At 34.6% G+C, this 19414-nt stretch overlaps 1 long non-coding RNA gene across 1 annotated transcript in view; it reads right to left on the bottom strand.

Annotated features, from left to right (window-relative positions):
• LOC103094965 (uncharacterized) overlaps window positions 1-19414 on the bottom strand; it is a 52535-nt gene that overhangs the window by 12431 nt on the left and 20690 nt on the right. The window contains exons 2-6 of the long non-coding RNA XR_001627155.2: window positions 14919-15046; window positions 14764-14828; window positions 14561-14650; window positions 6327-6571; window positions 5885-5956 (exon numbers count right to left, since the gene is read on the bottom strand). This is a non-coding gene — a long non-coding RNA (uncharacterized LOC103094965). The remainder of the gene's footprint in view (window positions 1-5884; window positions 5957-6326; window positions 6572-14560; window positions 14651-14763; window positions 14829-14918; window positions 15047-19414) is intronic.

Genomic DNA, 19414 nt, shown 5'->3' with positions numbered 1-19414 from the left:
CCATCAGAGCACAATAAATAGAAAGAATATTGACTCTGGAGACTGGAGTCTTTGCCTGAGGGATTGTGGACAAATCACTTAAGCTCCCTTGAACTCATCCTCCAAATCTGTACAATAGGAGGGTTAAACTAGACAGCCTCTGTGGTCTCTTCCAGCTGGAAATTAACTATCAGCTATTCTATCAAGCTCAACAAATCTTTTTGTCAGCTTTCAAATAATCCTGGAATATTCTATGATGTTTGGAAACAATGAACTAACTTTAAACTTGTTTTCACTATTCCATCCTTTTGAACACCCTGATGATGTGGATCAGTGAGGTTATATAATGCTTAACATAATATCATGCACCATTAGGCATTTAATGGTGGGCAGTGTGCCATAGTGCAGAAGGAGCATTGGAGTTGAGGAAAAGAGGCTTGAGCTCAAATGATATTACCACAATAAATGCAATTATCTACCTGTGCCTCACTTTCCTTATCTGTAAATGGGAATGACATTTATACTGCCTTTTTCACAAGGATTTGGGGGGAAAGTACTCTGTAAATGATAAAAGGCTGATGTTTGTATTAATAAATATTAATAACAATTATTAATTTGGTAATATTGACCCTGTATAAATCTAAAAATAATGATAATAAATATATGTAGATATGATAGATAAATTAAATGGATGGATAGATAGATAGATAGATAGATAGATAGGTAGATAGATAGATAGATAGATAGATAGATAGATAGATAGATAGATAACTTTTATATAGTGGGGTTTCTTTTTATTTTTGTTATCAAGGGGATTTTTTGCCTCTTCATATAAATTTTAAGTTATAGGTGTAGGGGTCATTCATGACCTGACCCCATTGCCCATCAACACAGAAAGTTTGATCTGCTCTGTTTCTTATCTTGGTCAGTTTGGTTACCATATTGTTGTCCAACATTATCAATGCCCCATCAGCTTTCACTTGATTACAGCTCTGCTACTGTACTCAAGCTATCCACTAGGTTTAGTCTTTCCATTTTCAGAGATAAATAAACCTGTGCTGCCACACTCTGCTTATACAGTGCTTTAAGGTTTCCAAAGCACTTTCCATACATAATTGATGTATAAACAAACTCCAATCAGCTTGATTTGCTAATGCAACTTCCCCCTATGGAGATCTTAGAGTGTCAGGCCAGAGGATACTCCCTACACATATTATACCATTTGGTCATCACACAATTCTGTGATAATTGTGCTGATCTTATCATCACCATTCTACAGATGAGGAAACTGAGTCTGAAGGACTAAATGATTTGTCTAAAAGTAAACAACTAGTAGGTATTGGAGGCAAGATTTGAACCTATATCTTTCTGATTGCAGGAAGTGCACCAACCATTGAATCACTCAACTTTTGCTTTTATTGTTCAGTCATTTCAATCATGTCCAACTCTTCTTGACCCCATTTGGGGTTTTTCTGGCAAAGATACCAGAGCAATTTACCATTTCCTTCTCTAGTTCATTTTACAGATGAAGAAGCTGAGGCCAATAGTGTTATTAAGTATCTGAGGCTAAATTTGAACTTGGGTCTTCCTTGCTCTGGGTCTGGTGCTCTATCCACTGGGCTCCCCAGCTGTCCAAACACCTAACTGCCATTCCCAGTGTATGAATGGAGTCTCAGCACATTCCCCAAATAAGGAGCTTGTCATCATAATTGGAAAAGAGTTCAGTATTCCTGAATTCTAGTAAAATTTTGATCCAAGATGAGAATGGCCTTTGGAATATTAGGTTGAGATATTGATTCTTTATACTGAAATGCTATGTAACCTTAAAACTCAACTTTTTCATCTGAAAAAATGGTAATTAAAAACACATCCCCTATCTATGTGACAGCACAGTAGAAGAGATCAGATATTATAATATATGAAAATCATAATTTAATTAATTTGGGAGATCCAGGTTGGATCTGGATCCAGGTTCCAGGTTGGAAATTTGGTTACCAATACAGGTCAATACCATTTTAAGTAGTTTTTATGTACACCAAGACATTAAGTGATATATCCAGTCTCATAGAAAGAATGTATCTGAGCTGGGTCTTGAACACAGGTCTTCATGGTTCCAACACTAGTCCTGTATCACTATAACAAGCAGCCTCTCATATGGGAATACATTGAAAAATAATAATTATACCAAAGTACAGTATTGTTATTTTTCTTAAATATAATTTCCAGTGTTTTTATGAGTATTATTCCAAATGTCTGAATCATGGCCTGGAAAATCAAGCAAGAATTCTTTTGAAGACAAGCTTTTTTTTCTCATGGCCTTATATTTCCTGATTATTTCCATTGTGGCCAAAAAATACTGCAAAAAAAACAGCCACTCTCATAATTCTTTCACACCTCTGCTTCCAATCTTGGCCAGACTCTGCAAAGTCAGAGAGGTGTGTTAAGATAGTCAGGAGAAACGTTCATTAGATGCTACTGAAGTTTGAGTTTTGGAATTAAAAAATGGACTAAGAGTCACATGGTGGTAATTTCTTGGCAGTGAGATGATGGATACTCCTTGCAGAGCTGAGGTAAATCAGACAGTGTCTCTTCCAAGTCAATTTGAATTGAATCAATTACTCCTGATAACTGTTACAACCATTATTTGCAGTAAATCTGGGCTTCATTCATATCTGTAATCCTGCTTCCTATGCCTTGCAATAAATATTCTACAGCTGTCAGAAGGGAAGAAAATTTAATGTGAAAACAGAGAGATACAGCTTAATCTCACCAGACAAACCAGATTGTTATTTTATTATCAGATTGTTAATTACCTTAAAAATACAAGGATATTACTGAAAAGGGTTACACAAATGACAAGGAGCAATGCAGTATAATAAAGATAACTGGAATCATAAGCCAGGAAGGTTTGCATTTAAATAATATCTCTTATTACATATTATTGCCCTGGACAAGTCACTTAATTTATCATTTCTCTAAACAATTATTGAAGTATATGAATTCCAGAAAGGGTGTCAACCTTCATGGTAGAGAAAGTTTCCGCACCTGAGTGTTTCTCACCATGCCAATGAAATCACGGGTCAAGGATATATTCATTAAAATGTTTCAACAGCAAATTTTATGCAAATCTACTAAGCATATATTCTAATAAGAACTCAAATCAGACTGAATAAAGATGATGTGGTGAAGAGGGAACATCCCTAGAATTGCAATTCATCCCTAGAATTGCAATTAGATGACCTGGAATCATATTCCAATGACCTACATTTAAATTTGGAAAACTTAAGGTCCAGTCTTGCTTCATTCATTCATTAGCTTTGGGACCATGACCAATACATTTCCAGATTAATTATGGCAAACTCACATGATTATCATAAAAAGAAGAATACAATTTAAGTAGAAAACATGATTTAACTAGAAAGAGAGGCAGCTCCTGGATAGAAAGAAAGAAAAAAAGATTACATGGCTAAATTCTGATAAACTATATTAGCATCTCCCTCTAGCCTATGCTAATAACCATATCCTTGATACTCTCTTCTTTCTAGGTTTTTACAATGTTATTCCCTCTTTGTTCTCTTCCTTGTCTGAAAGCTATTTCTCAATTGTCTTTGCTGGACCTTCATCCAAGACATTATTAATTTTGCTTTTCCCCAAAGACTCTGGCCAGGGCTCTTGTCATCATCTATACTATGTTCTCTGGTGTCTCCATCAACTCCTTTAGATTAAACTCTCATTTTGATGAAGATGGTTCTCAGGTTTATTTGTCCAATAATAATCTCTCTTGTAGCTTCCAGTCTTTCATGTCTGGATGCCTATTGAACTTTAGACTAAATATTTCATAGATATCTTAAGTTCAAAGTGTTTCAATAACATTAAATGAAATAAATGTTTAAACTAAATAAATGTTAAAACTAATTTTCCCCTCAAATCCTTTCCTCCTCCTAACTTTATTACAACTAAAATATCCTCCTATTCACACAGTCTTGCAATTTAGTTGAAACTACTCAGCTCCTTACCATCACCTCCAAACTAGTCCTATCATTTGTTGATAGCAATATCTTTTGCACATGCCCCTTTCCCTCCCAATAGTGCCACTACCATGCTGTAGGTCCTTGCTATCTCATATTTATATTATTACAATAGTCTGATGCTTTGGTCTCCTTGCCACAAATCTCATCCTACTTCAGTCAGTCCTCCACTCAGCTATTAAAATGCCCTTCCAAAATGCAAATCTGACCAAATCATCCCTCTATTAATAAACTTTAGGGACCCTCAACCACATCTGGGATCAAATACAAAAGCTTCAGATTGGCTTTCAAAATCTTTCAGAAATGTATCCTTTCCTTCCTTTCTAGTTCTTACACCTCACTCACTCCATGTAATCCAATCTAGTGACATTGGTGTTATTTCTGTTCTTTGAACAAGATACTCTATATTCTGATCTCAGAGAGTTTTCAGCTATTGCCTTCCCTCCCTAGAATGCTTTTATCACTTATCTTCATATCCTAACTTACCAGCTTCCTTTAAGTTTTACCTAAAATTCCAACTTCTTTAGGAAGCCTTTCTTGATCCTCCTTAATCTTAGCACCTTCCCTCTGAAATGACCTACCTCTCTTGTATTCTGTATATAGCCTGTTTGTACATAGTTTTTTGCATGATGTCACCCCCTTTAGATTCTGAGTTCCTGAGGAACAGGGATTCTGTTTTGTTTTCTATTCTTTGTATTCCCAGCACTTAGAACAATGCCTGGCATGTATGCGGTGCTTAATAAATGCTAGTGGACTGGCTGACTAACTGGTAGTCTGGGATCAGCTCTCTTTAGTTAGCAATAGGTTAGCAAAAATGACAAAACATGGCAAATGGATAGGAATAGGGGGGAAAAGGTACCTTGGAGAAGATACTCCTTCAAATAAAATTAATGTCAATGTTAAGGTAGATTAACTTTAAGGTGTTTTGCTGATGCCTTCAGACTTTTAAGGGCCATTTGAAATCAGTGAGTTATTTACAGGAAAAGGTTATAAGGAGTTAAGGGAATCAAGGACCCTCTTTTTTACAGGAAATATAAAGAACTTTTCCGCCCTAGAACACCTTTGAGTATGTAATTAAAAGGAAGAAAGTCTTTATGCCTCTCTGATCCTGACAGCCAGAACTCCTGTGTCTTTTTTTTTTTAACTTAAGGGAGGAAAAACAACAACAGGGAACCTAAAACCACCAAGTTCAACTCCACAGGCCAATGCCTAAAAATAGGTCAGACTCTGCTTTCTTACGGAAAGAAATATAAAGTAAGAAAGAAAAAAACAGAAGATCTGAACTGCTTTTCAAAGTTGTCTCAATTTAGTGCCAAGAACCCAAGGCAGCCTAGTATTTAGAGGCCTCTTGTGAACCATTTCTGGCTCCTTACAGTCACTAGTGACTGAGCATGCCATGCTGGGAAGTAATATTTTTTTAATCATTTAACATCATAGGCATTTAGTTGGTTTAACCATTATTTAAACATACACCTTTTTACAATTGCTTTAAAGTGTCTTTTTAGCTAATGAAGCCTTTACAAATGTCCACTGTTAGTGATGGAGAATTTATTTAAACAGAACTACCCAAGAATATTGCACAGGCATATAAATATGTTTACATACATACATCTGTGTGAACATGTATATATACATATATGGGTATATCTATATCTATCTATATCTCTGCCACAAATCTTCTCCTTTTCCAGCCCATCCTCCACACAGCTGTCAAATTTATCTTCTAAAATGCAGATCTCACACTATCAACCCTCTAAACAATAAACTCTAAAGACTCCCTAACATACAGGATCAAATATAAAATCTTCAGTTTGCCTTAAAAAGTCCTTCATAATCTTACCCTTTGTTTCTTTCCAGTCATCTTACACTCTACTCACCTCATGTATTCTGTGATCCAGTGATATTGGCTTCCTTGCTGTTCTTTGGATAAGATGTTCCATCTCTTGACTCTGAGTGTAGATTGATGATAGATGGGAAGGAAGGAAGGAAGGAAGGAAGGAAGGAAGGAAGGAAGGAAGGAAGGAAGGAAGGAAGGAAGGAAGGAAGGAAGGAAGGAAGGAAGGAAGGAAGGAAGGAAGGAAGGAAGGAAGGAAGGAAGGAAGAAGGAAGGAAGGAAGGAAGAAGGAAGGAAGCAAGGAAGCAAGGAAGAAGGAAGGAAGGAAGAAGGAAGGAAGCAAGGAAGCAAGGAAGCAAGGAAGCAAGGAAGCAAGGAAGGAAAAAAGGAAGGAAGCAAGGAAGATATATATATAGTCATACGGGTATACTCATATTTGTGTGTGTGTGTATAAGGACTATGTTTTAAGAATCAAAGCACAATACCTATTTTTGTTTTTGTTATTTTCTTTCAATGTGACATGTAGGCAACAGTGTGTGAGTTGGGATTTGGAGGCTTTCTTTTAGATTTATCATTTTGTCATTCATAGAAATGCTTCTTCATTGAGGTCAAACTCAAAAACCTCTGACTTTATGCTTGATTGATTTCCCAGATGGATTAGCCTCTCTCTTGATGATCTCTACATCTGATGTTAAACACTGCCTTAGAGAACATGATGTGATCATTAGAACTAGAAATGAGAGTCAAAAACATCGTGAGTCAGATTATAATATCCTTCAAGCATTCGCTTACTCATTCAGTATTTAATAGTTATTGAGCACTTATTACTGTGCTAGCCAGTTGGACATTGGCAGGGATATGAACATAAATATGAATATGACATGGACCTTGCCCACAGCATTATATAGTATGGAGGATAGCATACCCAAAAATAATTGCAATAAAAAGAAAGATAAGCTTCATAGGAAATGGAAAGTCAGAGGAAGGAGAAAAAAATGACTTCCAGTATATTCACACTATCCCAGAGAAGGAATGAGGGTGGGGGGGGAGGGAATAGGGGGGAAGCCACACAAAGAGATTACTATGGACAAGAGATCCTTAAAGAGGAGTTCCTGATCTTTTTTCAGTTGTGGACCTCTTTGATAGTTGAGTAATTGTCTCTTCTCAAAATAAATGAATAAATTTAAATGAATGTAAATAAGAGTATAAAACAAGATACACAGAATTACAAAGAAAATCAATTATGCTGAAAAAGTAATTATTGAGAGCAGCTAGGTGGTTCAGTGGATTGAGAGCTAGGCTTAGAGAGGGGAGACCCTGGGTTCAAATTTGTTCTGTCCTTTTCTAGTTCTGTGACCCTGAGGAAGTCACTTAATCCCTATTACCTGGACCTTATCATCATTTTTGCCTTGGAACCAATACACAATATTGATTCTAAGATGGAAGCTAAGAGTTTAAAAAAGAAAGCAATGTAGTTATTAAAATATTTTCAGGAAAGAAAGAAAGGAAGAAAGAAGAAAGGAAGAAAGAAAGAAAGAAAGAAAGGAAGAAAGAAAAGAAAGAAAGAAAGAAAGAAAGAAGAAAGAAAGAAGAAAGAAAGAAAGAAAGAAAGAAAGAAAGAAAGAAAGAAAGAAAGAAAGAAAGAAAGAAAGAAAGAAAGAAAGAAAGAAAGAAAGAAAGAAAGAAAGGAAGGAAGGAAGAAGGAAGAAGGAAGGAAGGAAGAAGGAAGGAAGGAAGGAAGGAAGGAAGGAAGAAAGAAAGAAAGAAAGAAAGAAAGAAAGAAAGAAAGAAAGAAAGAGAAGAAAGAAAGAAAGAAAGAAAGAAAGAAAGAAAGAAAGAAAGAAGAAAGAAAGAAGAAAAGGAAAGGAAGGAAGGAAGGAAGAAGAAGGAAAAGAAGAAAGAAGAAAGGAAGAAAGAAGAAGAAAGAAAGAAAGAAAGATAAGAAAGAAAGAAAGAAAGAAAGAAAGAAAGAAAGAAAGAAAGAAAGAAAGAAAGAAAGAAAGAAAGAAAGAAAGAAAGAAAGAAAGAAAGAAAGGAAAGAAAGAAAGAAAGAAAGAAAGAAAGAAAGAAAGAAAGAAAGAAAAGAAAGAAAGAATGAAAGAATGAAAGAAAGAAAGAAAGAAAGAAAGAAAGAAAGAAAGAAAGAAAGAAAGAAAGAAAGAAAGAAAGAAAGAAGAAAAGAAGAAAGAAAGAAAGACAAGAAAGAAAGAAAGAAAGAAAGAAAGGAAAGAAGGAAAGGAAAGGAAGAAGGAAGGAAGGAAGGAAGAAAGAAAGGAAAGAAAGAAAGAAAGAAGAAAGAAAGAAGAAAGAAAGAAAGAAAGAAAGAAAGAAAGAAAGAAAGAAAGAAAGAAAGAAAGAAAGAAAGAAAGAAAGAAGAAAAGAAAGAAAGAAAGAAAGAAAGAAGAAGGAAAGAAGAAGGAAGGAAGGAAGGAAGGAAGGAAGGAAGGAAGGAAGAAGGAAGGAAGGAAGGAAGGAAGGAAGGAAGGAAGGAAGGAAGGAAGGAAGGAAGGGAAGGAAGGAAGGAAGGAAGGAAGGAAGGAAGAAGAAACAAAGACATTTTTAACTATCACTACTACTACCAGTGATTAATTCATCCTCATGTTTTCTACACAGTCTCCTAGGCTTCCTACCAAGATTTCCTTTACTTCCTTGTCTTGTCTATGTCTCCCATTCTAATACAGATGCTCATCTTCAAATAATTCCCCTCTCCCCCAAATAGCCTTTGAAATCAAAGATTAATCTAGGCCATGATGGAATGTGAGTCTTTTGTATATGATTAAGAGCTACAGTTAAAATGTCTTTGAAAAAATGTGTTTAAATCGTCCTACATTATACATAATCTCCCCTGAAATAAAATATTTAAATCTTTTCATTTTATGTGATGCTCCAGAGATTGATTTGTAGACAACAGTAGCCAAATTAAATTATTCCTGAAAACAGGAAATACTCTACAATATTCATCTAAGTGTTCGTCTTCTCCCATGACATTTGCAAAATATTCTCTTGCATAAAGGCAATAACAATACTATGGGGTCCTGCTTAGACATAGTCTACCACAAGAGAAATATAGTCATAGCTTCAGTAAGTTGCTTTATCACTCTGAGCCAGTTTTCTCACCTTTAAAGTGAGAGGATGAGGCTGAGTGATCCATAAAGTGCTCTCTAATTCAAGGGTTCTATGAATCAGAACCCAAGTAGGATAACTGTAAGAGTGATGTATTTTTTTGAATTGCTAACTTTCATTTATCAGTATTGTAATGTGTCTCCTTTTTCATATCTTATGTGATTCCATGCAAAATGATTCAGTTCCTTTAATTTTTCTATTTCATGTCATTTCCATGATTTTATTATTATATGTGAGTTCTTTGTGCAACCCTTCATCCCTAATCTATAAAATCTGCAAATCAAAAAGCCAACAGGTGCTAAAAACCTGTGTTTCTAGTAATAGAAAGAGTTTGTTCTCATCTATAGAATTCCATCTTGGGACTAACCCTTGGGAATACCATGCACTTCCCTTGACCTAAAGGAAACACCTGTTCTCTGAGTTTTCCCATGAAAAAATTACTTATAAATCATACAGGAAAGTGGAAGCTATCACAATGGAAATATCTTTTAAAACAGCAGCAACAGCACAGACAAAAAAAAAATACAGGGGGGGGGGGGGAATGGGTAGTTGTATTCTAGTTTTCTCCAAGTTTGTGTCTGTGCTTCTCATTTTCTTATTGTTGGTATACGGAGTATGAATTAAGAATTTCAGTATACAAATGTTAGCTTATATAGTATATAGTAAGTATTTATTAAATCAAATTTAAAATACCTTAGTCTGCTTTAATTAAAAATTTTCTTCTTCTTGCAGTGTTTGCTTTCATAGTAAAAGCATCATTTTTTTAAACCCTTACCTTCCATCATAGAATCCATAAAGTATATAGATTCCAAGGCAGAAGAGTGGTAAGGACTAGGCAATGGGGAATTGACTTGCCCAGGGTCACACAGCCAGGAATTGTCTGAGGTCAAATTTGAATCTAGGACCTCCCATCTTTAGGCCTGACTTTCAATCCATTGAGCCACCCAGCTGTCCCCAAGAGCATCAGTTATGAAAAATACTATAAAACAGATATTAGTTTAAATAACATAGCAGTTGATCAATTAACTCAAAAGCTCAGTTCTGAAAAAGGCAGACTCAAACTGTAATTGTGTTGCTATTTTATTAATTATATTTGTATTATATGTACATATGTCTTAACTGTGTGTAACAGGTATATGGTTCTTTTACAATTTTCCTTGTTTTGTCTGTTGAAATGTTTATATTGGTTAATGTCTATTTGGGTCACAATTAAAAAGAAAAGATTTCAAATATATCAGGAAGGAGATATTACAGTCAAAGTTTCATGAATCTTATCACTTCTGTGTTTGAAATCAAAACAGTAGAGGAAGGATAATTTTGATTACCTGGTACCAGCATCTGGTTTAAAAATCATGGCTTTACCTGAACATGGAAAGTCTTAATGATACAGTTCTGACTTTAATTTTTTTCAATTATGAAAAGTTCAGTAAATTATTTAAGAACCCCTATTACTTTTCTAGAGAATGAATTAATCCCTCTGCTAATCTAAAGACATGGTAACTAAGGTGTCACAGTAGATAGAGACCTGGGTCTTAATTCAGGAAGCCCTGAGTTCAAATCTAGACTCAAATACTAGCTTTGTAACTCTGGGTAAATCACTTAATCCCTGTCTTCCTCAGTTTCCTCAAATGTAAAATGGGAAGAATAATAATTACTATTATCTCCCAGGGTCACTGTCAGGATCAAATGAGATAATATTTGTAAAGTGCCTAGCAAATAATAGGTGCTTAATAAATGCTTGGCCTCCTGGTTGACCTCACTTTTACATCAGATATAGTCTTCCATTGGTATAACTTTTTGCCCTTGAGAAAACTCCTTCTAATGACACAAGCAGACATGCTCTGTAACTTAGTCTCAGATCGCTGCTTGTGGCACAGAGATTACTTTCCCAAAGTCACATAGCTAGTATGTATCAGAGGTGGTTCTAGAGCCAAGATTTTCCTGGTTGTGAGATACAGTAATTTATCTACTTATCAAAGGGCTATGGCACTACTGACTTATTTTGCTGAGTGTTAATTTCCCTAGTCATTATCCTGATTTCCAAGAAAAGAGTACCCAAACTGATGACATTGTAGCTCCATCAAAATATTAGAAGTATCTGTTCTGGATTCCTAGAAATGAGAGCCAGTGACTGCCCTTTACTACCCCTTTGTAATACATCACATTGAGCCATTATTTGAAATCAGAGGACCCAGATTCCAATATCAGTTCTGTCATATACTTCCTTTGTGACCTGAGGCTTCACTTCATCTCTTTGGCTTCAATTTTCTTGTCTGTAAAATGAAAGAATTGTATTAGATAGCCTCAGGAGTCCCTTTCAATTCTAAACCTGTGATCTTTTTTCTCCTACTCAATGTATTATTAGCCTGAATGGGCGCCAAGAACTCTATCTTTCTTGCAGAAGGGGTTGGAGGACAGGGAGAACCTAGGTAGCAAATCAAAATTTAATATTTAACATTGCCAGGAGAAAGCCTAGATGTAGTCAACACCAAAGAGAGAATTTGTGAGATGCTCCCAAGGATGATTACCATCTTTGCAAATCTAGTCAAGCATCAGTTTCAAACCTCAGTTTACATAAATTTTATTTTAATACACATTTATTAAATACCTATAACATGCCAAGCATTGTTCAAAGTGCTTTACATATATCTCATCTGATCCTCACAAACATCCCTGGGAGATAGGTGCTATTTGATATTATCTCCATTTTATAGTTGAGAAAACAGAAACAGACAGAAATTTTTATCTCAGTTTTACAGTTGAAGAAACAGGGGCAGACAAAAGTTAAGTAACAAGTCCAGGGTCACATAGCTATTAAGTGTTGATGGCCAGATTTGAATTCAAGTCTTCCTGACTCCAGGCCCATCACTATATCCACTGTGACACATAGCTGCTTACCATTAATTATCAATGAACAGCTTGAGCACCTTCCCATAGGCTCAAGCTTTTGCAGATTTCACACCTTTCTTTTATAAAAGTCTATAAAAGATCTTGAATATAAGGAGTATGTGGGAAATTGTTAAACAATTATATTCTATGTTAGTAGTTGCTGAAGCCAGGTAGGATGCATAAAAAAGTCAAGCCTGAGTCTAAAACGCTATTGAGGCAACAGATAATTCCTGAGTACAAGAATCTAGAGCTGATTGTGACTCATTCATTAAGTGACAAGGTCCACAGCTTCAGCCACTCACTAGAATTTCCTTTCCATTAAGGAATATTAACCCATTGTGGTTATTCTTTAAGCTTGGCAAGAGTTTCTGACTGATTTCCTTGGGGATGTCAGTTAATCTACTTAACAGGATCAAATTCTTTTTCATCTTCTTATGTACAAAAAAGTAGACCAGTGTAAAGGTGCTTCTGTTATATAACATGTGCAATTATCAAGCCCAATGAACCAAAGTTCAGCTCTTTCCTTATAATGTCATCTTATCTATCAAGGAATCCAACAAACATTGGAATGTCAACTCAATGCAAGATACCAAAAATGTTGGTCTCATCTATTTCATTCTCTGTATGAACTGATTTTGAGATGCCTGTTCTGAAAGCAATAATCAAAATTAAAGGTTAACTTTTTTTTAAAAGTCCTATGATCCCCAATTCTTTAGGAAAAATCCCCTGTGACAAAGACAGGAAAATATAAGTAAAGGTCACAGGATGAGCAGGCATAGATGAACTGTAATCTGCATCATTGAAAGTATATACATATCAATGAGATCACAAATCTAATTTTAGTATTTAGGAAATGGGTGGTGGGAAGCCCAGCAAGGACTTTGTTATTATTTTCAAATTTTAGATTAAGAAAATACAATTACTTTGACATTTGCCTGTTTATTCAGGAAACATGTTAATGCTTTGAATATTATAGTGATCATTCATAGGACATTTCCTTTGCCTTCTGATTGTTACCAACTTATTTTTCTTTCCACAGGATTCCTACTATGGGATATTCCATGGCTAAAACTTGACTGAAGAGGACTGAACATGAATTTTAATTATTCCCAAGATGCCAGTTGCCCATAATGCTGCTTCTTCTGAATGTGATTTCATAGAACATTCATGCAGAATGATCCTAGCCAAATAAGTGGATTTTACAAAGTCACTTGTTTATTTTTTCATTCTACAAAATATGCATTAAATGCTTACTATGTGTGTGTTACTGTATTATATTTACTCATTGAAACCATACTACCTGCCAAAACTATGACATAATGAAACACACACACACACACACACACACACACACACACACACACACACACACGACTAGGAGTCAGGTATGCCATGACTTTATCCCAGATTTACCATTAACTATCTGTGTGCTCTTGGGCAAACTAATTTCATTCTCTGGGCCATATTTATGAAATTATAAGGCTGATTTCTTCATTTTTAAGGATCTATAAATTTCCAAAGTGTAAACTTACATTCTTTCATTCCTTAAACTTTTCATGTCAGACACAACTGAAGTAGTCATGGCTACAAATGAAGTCATGGTCAAGCTGTGTAGGTACAAGAAAAAAAATATATTTATACTCTTTTTAAAACAGTAATTTCTGCCGAGGAGGCAGAGGCTGGTGGATCTCTTGTGCTTTGAGCTGCAGTGTGGCCAATGAAAGTATCTTTATTAAGTTCAACCATTATGTGGTGGTGTGGATCCCTTAGGAACAGGAAGTGATTAGCTTGTTTAAGGAAGGGCAAACCAGCACAGATAAGAAATGGAGGAGGTAAATAATGGGATTGGGCCAATTAATAGCTCTTGCACTTGCAGTATAGGTGAGATAAGGAGATCAAGCCTGCAAAGGAAGAAGATAATAAATGAATGAATGAATGAATGAATGATTGAGAAATAGGTAGGTAAGTAGATAGATAAATAACTTTAAAGGCTACTTCTACTTGGTTCTTACCTTGAAAAGTCCATCTTTGTAATTCAAAGTATGGAAGGCAGAAAGCCTTAAAATATCAGCCCAAGAATCAATACCTGACCATATGCTAACTTACTGGAAGGAAATCATTACCCTGGATTTCATCTCATATCCTAAACTTGTCACAATCTCATATACTTATTACATGAGCCTGGGCAAGTTACAACTTCTATAAACTTCATTTTCCTCCTCTGTCAAATGAGGACAAATACAGTACCTATTTCTAAAAGTTGTTGTGAAGATTGATTTAATGAATGAATAAATTTGCATATATTAGGTATTTTATATGTAGTATATGTTGTTCTAAGTGCTGGAGATACAAATACAAAAAGAAATAATCCCTGCTCTCAAGATTATATTCTAGTAGGGTTAAACAATGCACACTGGAAAGAGGTGACAAGGAAAGGGAATTTGTTCTGGAAAGATATATTTATGATATTGATGCAACATATATGATATGTTAATTGACACATTCTTTTTGGAAGCAATGACCCTATTTATTTTATTTGAAATGAGAAAACCTATGTAAAACATTTTTCACTTGAAGTGACTTATAAATGAGCTATTATCATACTTTTAACATATCCTACTTCCTCTAATTTTGTCATGGGCAAACTGGTTAGGTGCCTTTCTTGTTTTGCTTAGTGCTCAGAACAATGCATGGGGATAATACCCACCTTTAGAAGATAGAACCTATATGAAGATCCAGCAAAGAGGACTGAGGAGTAGTGAGATGGGTAGGAAGAGAACCAGGAGAAAGTGGTGTCCTGAAAATTTAGAGAAAAGGTGGCATAAGGAAGAGAAAGACCAAAGCATCAAAGGATTAGAGAGGTCATCAATGAAGATGAGGAAAGGCTATTTGATTTAACAATTAAAAGACCTTTAATAACTTTGGAGATATCTGTTTTGGCTGAATAATGAAATCAGAAGCCAGACTGGAGAGACCTAAAAAGAGAACAAGAAGAAAGGAAATGAACACATCAGTTATAGACAGTCTTCTTTTCTATAAAATGATAATGTGCTCATACTACCTACCTCACAGATTATTTTGAGGAAAATGATTTAAAATGCTATATAAATGTGAATTATCCTAATTATTATTCCATGTACTCATTCTTGTAACAGCGGGAATATCATGGTTTCCAATCTTGGTAACTCTGAGCCTGTGTGTGAGAAAAATTCATAGTTTTCAAGAACTTTATTCTTCATCTAACTTCTCAAATCAGTCTTTCTTCCTAATTTCCAAATTTCAATAAATTTTATCATGATTCTCCAAGTCACACATATTATAAATTTTGGAATCATCTTTCATCCTTCTTTCTCTTTTGTTTCCAAATCTAATTACCTAACTTGTCAGTTCTTTCTTCAAAATGTCTTTTTATTCAGTCATTCCATTTTTCTATCACTTACTTACTGATCTCCTTGCAGATTGTCATTTTCATAATATTGACCTGTACAATGGAAAGAATATTAACTGATTCTAGAGTCAGATATCCTAGGTTAAAATCCAGATTCTGATACTAATACTTATATAAACTTAGGAAAGTTACTCGACCTCTCTGGGCCTCATTTTCATCTGTAAAATGAAGGGAGAAGACCTCTGAAATTCCTTCCAGGTCTACCTCTATGATCCTATGGTCTCATCAAAAAAGTTTAATACCTTCTTAAACTTGACAGGCTTAGAGAAGAAAATTCAAATTAATTAGCTTAACATTTAAGTTCCTATGTCACCTGGCCCCAGGCTGATTTGTTTCCCCAATTTCTACTCCATCTATGACCCTTCATGACACTTGATTATGAGTATACCATTTTCATTTCTAATTCCAGACTGTTACTCAGATTTCCATTCTTCCTATCAAGAAGAATATTTTAAATGCATGAAATAAATAAGATTACTAAGAAAACCAATTATATGGAAATATTGTTGTCAAAATATTCTAGTGCAATACTATTATGTTGCAAATGAGAAAATTCGGACTCAAAAAATAGAAAGTGATTTGGCCAAGTTAATTTGGCTAATTAGCAGAAATCAAAACTAACTCCAAACCCTCTGTTCTTCTAGCAAGTAATATTTCAATACTGGGCTAAAAATATAACATGTCAACCAAAAGAGTCATTGTGATCTTAGACTTAATTAAGAGAAGCATAGAGTCTAGAATGAGGGGATGTGGAGTATGCAGTTGCCCCTGACTGAGTGTAAGTCTAATGTCCTGACACATTTAACAAAGATAGAAGGCATAGAAAATCCAAGAGACCTACAGACTACACTACTATTGCTGAATCACAGCACTTTCAAATATAGTGCATACTTAAAACCACTGTGGAATGTTTTTATTATTACTTAATAAGCAAAAAGGTCTGGATTCTTATCTCTACAATAAAAGTAAATTCTTGATTCCTCTGGCAAATAATATTTCAAAAGAAGTATTATATTTTGATATAAACAATTTAAAAATGCAATAGGCCTCTTTCCTTCTTTCCTGGAAACACAACAAAAGAATGAAGGAGAAATGAGAAACAGCTCATAGCATAGGAGGCCAATTTATTTAGCCTTAATATATAACACTTGGAATCAAATTCATCCCAATCTCACAATTGGATCTTTCTCAAAGAACATGATAGCTAAAACTGACCATCTATTCCAACATCCTAAATTTGCAGATAATGAAATTGAGGCACAGGACTATAATATGACTTACCCAAGATCACCCCACTAGTAAGATGCAGTGAAACAAAGGCCCTTTGACCCCTGTTCCAGTGTCCTTTCTTATACAATACTTTCTCCCCTACTGTTGTAGCTTAGTGGTTCTTAACTTAGGGTCTGGGAATTTTTCTAGCAGTATTTTGATAACTATTTCATTCATCTCATTCTGTAGTGGTCATCAGGGTCATATTAAAAATAAAGAATAAAAACCCTGTATGAACATAATTCCTACTAATGCTCAAAATAATTGCAAGAAAAGATCCCCTGAAATAAAGTAAATCAATATATATTTTGATATTGAAAGACTTTAATGCAAAGATTGGCAAACAATGGAAAATATGCTTCAGGATCAAAAAATGGGAGCGGCCAAAAGCATGTGAATTACTTGGAAATTTACGTACAATATTATGAGTATTTTATTCAAGAAAAGAACTTGAAAGACTCTGAACATGAGAAGCACTGATGATTGGGGGGAAATTAATTTACTAATCTTAAAACCCTGGAAGTGGCTAGTTGCAGAAATGGGAGTCATTTTGTAATCAACTGTCTTCATATAATCACATTGTTGATTAGTTATCTCAGAAGTCAAAATTTATGATAAAACAGAAGAATCTCAAAACAAACATACAAATATATAAGCAAACAAATACTCGATCTTGTTGCCAAGAATTAGAACAAACCAAAGGATCATACCAATTTAAAGTAGAAGTTCATACGCAAAATGTTATATAGGAAGACTACAGAAGGTTATGAAGAATATATAGACAATATAAAAAAATGTTGATAATACCTCCCAAGGTTATTATAAAATAATATTTGCAAAGTGTTTTGCAAGCTTTAAATTGATATATGTGGTAACTATTATAATTTTATTACTGAGAATTTAATTTTAAAGAGCAACTATGTGGCTCAATGGATAGAACATGATTTGAATCAGGAAGACCTGGGTTCAAATGTGACCACAGATAGTTCCTAGCTGTGTGACCCTGACCAATTCAGTTAACCCTAATTGCCTAGCCCTTACTGCTCTTCTGCCTTGGAACTGATACTTAACTATTCTAACAGAAGGTAAGGGCTTTTTTTAAGAATATAATTTTACAAAACTGCAAAAAGCATTGAATAGTAAAAATGCCTATGAATATCTAGATCAACAAAACAAGCCTATTACCAATAGGTGATTTTTCACAGCTAGTCACATTCACAGTCACACAATTGAATGGACAGCATAAAGAAAATGTGATTCTATTATATTTGGTGTTTCCTGAATAAAAACAGGTTGACTCGGTAGAGCAGAACTCTACAGGATTTCCTTCAAATAAAATGTCAATAGGTACAGAGTATAGGCTTGTTTTCCTCTTCTATAAAATGGATATAATCCTTGCAGTATTTGTTTCATAGAATTAGGTTGAAGAAAGAACTTGGTAAAACTTAAAACGTTCCAGAAGTATGTGAATCATTGCCCCCTTCTGCTATTGTATTATTCCTTCAGAGTTTCAACAATAGAAAATACTTGTTTTTCATGATTCTTTGATTATAAACATCAAGGGACATAAAAAATATGCCAAAGATATTTACCACTTTCCTTGTAAATTCTGGACAGAATCCAAATTCTAAACTGAATCCAAATGAAAGAAAATTCTGCACAGATGGTGAGTTCCTCCAGATGCTCCTACTTATAGAGGACACTATGATGATCAAATTGAAATCAAGAACATTAAAAAAGTCTCCCCCAATGAAGCCCTGACCATTCAAAGCAGATCACATTAAAAATCTATCCTGGAGGGAAAAACAAATGAATAAAAATGCATATTACCAAGACTGTCATTTTGAAGGACAACCTATTGAGTACCTCAGGACACATATTTTGAACAATGAACTGGGCTCAGAGTTGAATGAAGAGAGAGGAAGTTTGGCTAAATTGGGGATACTGTGCAGTATTTTCACTGATGATAAGCTATTTGATTACACAAAAGCCCCTCTTCTCAAAAACAAAATCAAATTTGATTCTTCAGTAATCATAATTCTCCATGTTCTACAGGTATGTAGATGATCATATGGATCTAAATCATGAAAATATTTCAATCACTGTGGAAATTAAATTGGATCTGATCCAAAGGACAAGGTGGAAAGAAACACATGGTAAGGTAAGTAGGTTATAGATCATTACTACAAGTGAATTTCCTGTGAGAAGTGGAGTAAAGGTATCAATAAGGACATGAGTTGTCAGTAAAAGTGGTGGGCTCATTACATAGTAAAAGCAAAAGATGATGAATGTTACATAAAATGCAGAGTATTCTAAAAGTCTTAAAGAATGTAAAAAATGCTAGTAAAGCATTAAGTACATAGTCTGGAAGATTTATACAAAGATGTGGATGAAAAAATACAGAATAAAAAAGCCTGTATGGGTTATGATCTATATTGCTAAAGGATTTTGATATTACTTATCTACCAATGTGTAGACCCTTGAAAAATTAATTTCCCATTTAAAATCCTCAACAGTAATATAGAAATGGATATTTTAAAGTAAAATATTTAATTTTATAAACAAATTTTTACTTTAAGATATCCATTCCTTTGTAACAACAAGAAACCCGTATACTATCTTACAATATGCTGAATATCAAATTATGCTCACCTTTATCTTCTTACTCATCAATCAACATTTAGTGGCTCGTGATATACTAACCACTGTACCAGAGAGAATATATTAACTACAGAGATGCCTACAGTATATTTATCACATTTTCAAAATTGGACTCCATCATGCATGATAAAGGTCTACATAAGCAATATTATGCAAGGTGAATGCAACTTACATAAGGAACAC

Source organism: Monodelphis domestica, chromosome 2 (assembly GCF_027887165.1).
Source record: "Monodelphis domestica isolate mMonDom1 chromosome 2, mMonDom1.pri, whole genome shotgun sequence".
Taxonomy (NCBI): domain Eukaryota; kingdom Metazoa; phylum Chordata; class Mammalia; order Didelphimorphia; family Didelphidae; genus Monodelphis; species Monodelphis domestica.
This window is presented reverse-complemented; position numbering and strand designations above follow the sequence as displayed.